This window comes from Oryctolagus cuniculus, chromosome 12 (genome assembly GCF_051225735.1).
Source record: "Oryctolagus cuniculus isolate XC-2025 breed Fujian yellow rabbit chromosome 12, ASM5122573v1, whole genome shotgun sequence".
Classification (NCBI taxonomy): domain Eukaryota; kingdom Metazoa; phylum Chordata; class Mammalia; order Lagomorpha; family Leporidae; genus Oryctolagus; species Oryctolagus cuniculus.
The window spans coordinates 78156517-78162957 of NC_142878.1; the positions used below are offsets into that span (position 1 = coordinate 78156517).

The following is a 6441-nucleotide window of genomic DNA, read 5'->3' on the forward strand; positions in this document are numbered from 1 at the left end:
GTCCTCTACTTTATTAAGATGGATACAAGCACAGTCACCACAGTGAGCCACAGCTCAGTCATTTTGGATATTATCTTGATCAGTGCATTTCCTGTGCATACACATGACCTCTGCCGAGAGCTGCCAGATGCAACACAAGACGCCTAGCTAAGTTTGCAGTTCGGATAAATAATAATCATAATCATAATAATAAACCCTTTGAGTAAAAGTACATACCAGACATTGCATGGGATAGATTTATGATTTATCAGAAATGCAAACTTATTTTTAAGTGACTGGCTACGGCACAAATGGAAGAGTTTCTCAAGAATAACAGATACAGAAGTGAACGTGTACACACTCCTCTCAAGGGAGGCATCGCTAAACAAAATACGGGAGGAAGAAGACCTCGGTCATACAAGACAAAGAATGTGGCCTCGCCTTCGGAGAACTGCACCACCCAACAGCCAGGCAGGCTCCCCCCTCCACACACTTCACCCTGCAGACCGAAAGCTAGTTACAAACCCTTTATCTCTGCCTCCAACTCGGCGCTCATGTCTGCTCCCAAGCTAATCAGCTGAACGGAAACCAGATCATCAACTCAAACTTCCTGACCAAGAAGCAGAGGAAGAAACGTGGCCCAAGCGAGACCTGCATGAGGCGGGATGAGCACGTGAAGCCTACAGCAGGGGAAAGTCCTCTCTTGCAGAGCCCATCTTGTTTTTTAGCAGTGGAGGGATCATTTTGCTTCTTACTGGCTCAGACATTGAACCTGCAAGCCCTGTTTTGTTTCTAGGAGATATCAAATCTCTTAACAATTTATTAGAAAAAAATACATCCCATCTGTACATGAAAACAAATCTTTCCTATTTCACAGTGAGAATATAGAGAGGACACATTCCAAGATAAGTTTAAACAACAATAGAAGGTCGATTCAATTTAAAATTCACATAAAGGGGTCCGCACTGTGGCATAGCTGGTAAAGCCTCCCCCTGCAGTGCCAGTATCCCATATGGGCGCCGGTTTGAGTCCCAGATGCTCCACTTCCCATCCAGCTCTCTGCTGTGGCCTGGGAAAGCAGTGGAAGATGACCCAACTCCTTGGGCCCCTGCACCCACGTGGGAGACCCAGAAGAAGCCCCTGGCTCCTGGGTTCAGATTAGTCCAGCTCCAGCCATTGTGGCCATTTGGGGGGTGAACCACCAGATGGAAGACCTCTCTCTCTCTCTCTCTCTCTGCCTCTGCCTCTCTGTAACTCTGCCTTTCAAATAAATAAATAAATAAAATATTTTAAAAATAAAAGTCATATCAAAAAGTTATTACCATACACCCTAGGCCAAATTAATTCAATCATCACTGGGAATTCTCACAATTCTTCATTCAGCAGGGAACCCCACTCAACTGTAGCCAATACTGTTCTTTGAGGAGGAGCAGAATAAGGTGGGATATATAACAAGACACTGGCAGCTATTGGCTGAAGGAAATTAAAAGTATGGACCAGCTGTTTCCAGTGATAATAAATGCAGGTTGATCCAATAATTTAACTGTATGTTCAGCAGAAGTCTGGTGAACACTTACTTTGGCATAGCAGGTTAAACTGCCACCTGTGGCGCCAGCATCCCATAAAGCACTGATTCCAGTCCCAGCTGCTCCACTTCCAATCCAGTGCCTTGCTAATGCACCCAGGAAAGTAGAAGGTGGCCCAAGTGCTTGTGCCCCTGCATCCACGTGGGAGACCCAAATGAAGCTCTGGGCTCCTGGCTTCAGCCTGGCCCAGCCCTAGCCATTGGAGCCACTTGGGGAGTGAACCAGTGGATGGAAGTGTTCTCTCTCTCTCTCTCTCTCTCTCTTTCTCCCTCCTTCCCTCTCTCCCTCTGTAATTCTGACTTTCAAATAAATAAATCTGTACAAGGAAAAAGACTTAAAAATAAGCTGAAGTCATGTTCTGCCTCTAGGACATGACAGTCTTGGCGTGGCAATGAGGCAGACAAGCACAGAAACAGCTGGCAGTCTACAGGAGTTCAATGTCAAAATGAGTCTCAGAGATGGCGATTTCTCCAGGAAGCCAGGCAAAGATGGAGCAGTTATGGCGAAACAAATTTCCATTTTCTTGAATTTCCAAGACACTTGGCTCTTTCCCTAAATCAACACAAGAGGCCAAAACACTGGAAGCAGACACTGAATGGCCCTGCCCGGCCTGCCCAGGTTACAAGCAAAGGAGACCTGCTGCCACCATTGGAAGCATGGAAAAAGCGCCACCAAAGAGGAGACATGGCGGAGAGAAGAGATGAAGGACATCTTGGTCTGTCTCTGGACATGGCTTCTCTTAGAGAAAAGTGGGAAGCAATGGTGAGAAATACAAAGCAGTCCCTACTGCTCAGTCTTCCATCCCTTGCCACTCTTTTTTTTTTTTTTTTAGTTCTTTCTAAGTGTCAGAAACCATTCCATGTGCTGTGAAGAACTCATAAAGCATAGACTCTATGAGTGGGAAGCAAATTTTTATAGTACTGAAGACAGTACTATAAAAACCCTAAAGAACAAAAAGGCAAGAGAAGGAGGCAGACAGTGATGTGAGGGGTTAGAGATACTATTTTATAGGAGGTGGTCAAAGAAGCCTATCTAATAGATGACTTTTGACCTGAATGACATGAGTGACAGTTGAAGGCACAGTATTCCAAGCAGAGGAAACAGCAAGTGCAAATGCCCTGGGGTATGGCTGGGGCACAGTAAGCAAAGGGGAAGATGACTATGGGAGGGCACTGTGCCCACAATGAAGACTTTGTTTTCCTTCTGAGATTAAAAAAAAAATTGCAGAGGGACTGCTGTTGTGACGCAGAGGGTTAAGGTACCACCTGCAATGCCAGCACTCCACATGGGTACCAGTTGGAGTCTCGGATGCTCCACTTGCGATCCAGCTCCCTGCTAATGAGCCTAGGAAATCAGCAGAAGATGGCCCAAAGTACTTGGGCCACTGCCACCCACATGGGAGACCCAAACGGAGGATTTTTTAATTACTGTTATTTTATCTAAGGTCTACGAATTTCAGGTATTTCATATATACAGATTTAGGGACATAGTGATACCTCCCACCCTACTCTACCCCCCACCCCCACCCCAAACGGAGTTTCAGGCTCCTGGCTTCAGCCTGGCCCAGCGGCCATGTGGGGAGTGAACAAGCTGATGGAAGATGTGTCTGTCTCTCCCTCTCTTTCTGTAATTCTGCCTTTCAAATAAACAAAATAAATCTTTTTAAAAAAATTGAAGAGTTTTGAGCAGAGATGGCAGACCATGGCTTCTGTGTTGCAAATAGGAGAAGTGAAGGCAGAAACAAAGTAACCCGGGGAACAGCTGATAGGAACTTGGGGGAAGCAGCGGCAGTGCTGACTACTGTTGTTATCCTAGATGTACCTCACGGTAGAAATAGTGGTGCTGGGGAGAAATTCGATATGGAGGAAAGGGGCATCAAGGATGAGGCAGGCTGAGCGTCTGGAGAGTGACGCTGCCCTTCAAGGAGCCAGGGAAGGTGAAGGGATCACTGCTTTGGGAGAGGAACACCAAGAGTCTGATGGCTGGAGACGTCAGCCACCTCCAAACCCTACATGTATCCCAAAACCATAGCGGCAGAAACAGAGACACTGACTCGAATTAATTCAAAGGAGTCCAAAGAATCCTGAAAAAAGAAATGCAAAGCTGGACAAAGCTGGACAACGCTGGGGGTCTCACAGGGATTGACTTCAAAACTTTCCACCGCTTCAGCATCCTTTTCCACAAAGCCTGAGAACGAAAGCGTGTTGGATTCTGGATTGTTTCAGACTTTGGAATATCTGCGAATACATCATGAGGTATCTTGGGGATGGGACCCAAGTCTAAACACACATTTCATGCATGGTGCATATACACCCTGTATGTGTGCACATAATCTGAAAGTCGTTTTCTATTTTTTTTTTTTTTTTGACAGGCAGAGTGGGCAGAGTGGACAGTGAGAAAAAGAGAGACAGAGATAAAGGTCTTCCTTTGCCGTTGGTTCACCCTCCAATGGCCGCCACGGCCGGCGTGCTGCGGCCGGCGCACCGCGCTGATCCGATGGCAGGAGCCCGGTGCTTATCCTGGTCTCCCATGGGGTGCAGGGCCCAAGCACCTGGGCCATCCTCCACTGCACTCCCTGGCCACAGCAGAGAGCTGGCCTGGAAGAGGGGCAACCGGGACAGAATCCGGTGCCCCGACCGGGGCTAGAACCCGGGGTGCCGGCGCCGCATGTGGAAGATTAGCCTAGTGAGCCACGGCGCCGGCCTTGAAAGTCGTTTTCTATGACATTGTTAGTGTGCCTGTATTCTGACTGCAACCCATCTCATACGTTCCAATGTAGAATATTCCAATAATTAACACAAAATGTACATGGCACAACGTAATTTCTCCATCTCCTCTGCCAAAAAAGAAATCGGAGGGAACCGCCAGGCATAAAGAGAGAACGCACCTGGAAGGCACAACAGCTGTTAGCCCACCACAGTGAGGAAGAGGCCCTGGGGCAGAAGACCCAGGGGGCCAGCCAAAGCCTGGAGAGGCAAAGCCACAGTCTCCCCAGATTTCCCTAACTTCAGGCCTGACTTCGCTCATCGGTGACCTACGGGGACAGCGACAAGGCTCTGGCAGTAGTGTGCCCAACCTGTCATCACATCAGCTCCACGGCACAGCCTGGTTGCCAGGCCCGCAGGAAAAGGAGAGAACACCTCCCCTTGTGGCTGTCCCGCAGCCCGGGCTCTCAACAAGGGTGCCAAGGTGCCAAGTGATTGAACCGAAGACTGCAGGAAGGCGCAGAGGACTCGGAGGTCCTGTGCCAGGTCCCCGCCCTTTCTCCTCTCCCGCCAGGGAAGTTGCCTCCGCCCCCCATAGGCACCCCCGCACCTAGATGGCCGGGCGCAAGACAGCACCTGAGGAGCACCTGGTTCCCACGGGCCGCCCGCCCCGGGCGGCTGTCATCCTGGGTCAGTGCCGAGCTAGGGCCCGGGAGCCGCAAAGCCCAGAGGCGAGGCGCCGCTGTCCGCAGCCCAGCCCCAGGCAGACCCCTCGGGACGGACGGAACGCGCTCCGCGGCCGCGCCGCAGCTCACCTGCCACCTCCCACAGCCGCTGCCCTCACCTGGCTCGGTTCAGCTGTCCAGGTCCCCCGCGGCCCTGCGGCCCTGCGCGCCGTGTCCACCCGCTGGTGCTGGCCTCTCTCTCTCTCTCTCTCTCTCTTTTTTTTTTTTTTTTTTTTTTGGTGCTTGGCGGGTATTTTCCGTCTGGCCCCACATCACTTCCCGTAAAGGAGAGCGAGGTGGAGGCGGGACCTCGCGCCTCTCCCCCACCTCCCGCCTCCTGCTGTCACCTCCTCGGAGCGGAGAGGGGGACGGCTGGGGGCCCGGGGCCGCAGCGCGCGCCACTCCCTGGCTGGCTGCACCTGCCCGAGGGTCCTCCTGGGTGCACCGAAGTTCCCCCCGCGCGCTTCCTCGGTGCCCACACGGGCGTCCGCTGCCCCGTGCTGAACGGCGCGAAACCACAAGGGGTTGTTTTCGTTTTGAGACGCAGGAGTGACTGTGACCGGAGCGCGGCGAGGTATGGGGGTGGTGACCCTCGCCGCATCGCCTCGCTGAAAAGCCTAGAACCGTTGTCCAGGACATCACAGCAGGGTCTCGGGGAGGGCCACGAGAGGTGCGGAGCGGCTGCAGGTCTGCCCAGCCCGGTTCCTGTGGCCCGGGGGCTCCTGCTGGCGGCGGCCCCTGGCCGGGCTCGGCCCCGTCCATCCCGCCCGTCCGGCTCCTTGCCCCCAAGTCTGAGATGCTTGGAAATAAGCGGGGGCCGGGAGACCCACGTAAAACTCCTGCCAGTAAAAATAATAAAATACTACCTATGATCCTGGGAGGAAGTGGCCAGCGGAGTCTCTGCTCACAGGATCCTGAAAGAGCTGTACATTTCCAAGCGTGTAAGAGGAATTCGAAGAAAAGGGAAGGAAAAAAAAGAAGGAAGGCCAAGGAGGGAACAGAACGGAGAAAGAAAAGGAGAGAAGGAACGAAATAAAGCAGGAAGCTACGAAAGAGAAGGAAAGAGAAAGAAACGAGAATGATCCCAGCGCGTCGGGCACCACCTGTCAGGAGCAGTGGGCGAGTCTTTGCTGCCACCCGGCGGCTGCCTGTGCGCGGCGCCCGCTCGCCGCGCTTGCGACCTGGGGCAGGTTCAGAGGCAGCCTCGCTCACCCCGTGGTGGCCGGGAGGTCCGAGCAGAGGCCTAGGGGGCTGCCTCCGCGGGCTGCAAAGCACAGTGCAGTGCGTATGGAACACGCGCCGAGCCTGAGGTCTGCAAGCCCTAGTCCAGCCGCTCCTGCCGTCTGCACTGTGCGCCCCTCTCCACGGCGAATTCCAGCTGTCCCGGGCCCCTGCGGTAGGATCCCATCACCCTGCAGCGTGCAGCCACTCACAGCGGGCAATACA

At 52.6% G+C, this 6441-nt stretch overlaps 1 protein-coding gene across 6 annotated transcripts in view; it reads right to left on the bottom strand.

The window, feature by feature from the left end:
- The window catches only part of RAB27A (RAB27A, member RAS oncogene family), a 95355-nt gene extending 89239 nt beyond the window's left edge, over nucleotides 1-6116 (bottom strand). Inside the window, exon 1 of one of the 6 annotated variants that reach the window (XM_008268980.5) lies at nucleotides 5862-6116. The gene's annotated coding sequence lies outside the window, so the exon portion shown is untranslated. Of the gene's footprint in view, nucleotides 1-5085; nucleotides 5275-5861 lie in introns of those variants that run through there. The other 5 variants (XM_089310365.1, XM_089310368.1, XM_002717714.6 and 2 more) reach the window with 5 other exon arrangements.
- Between the last annotated feature and the right edge of the window lie 325 nt (nucleotides 6117-6441).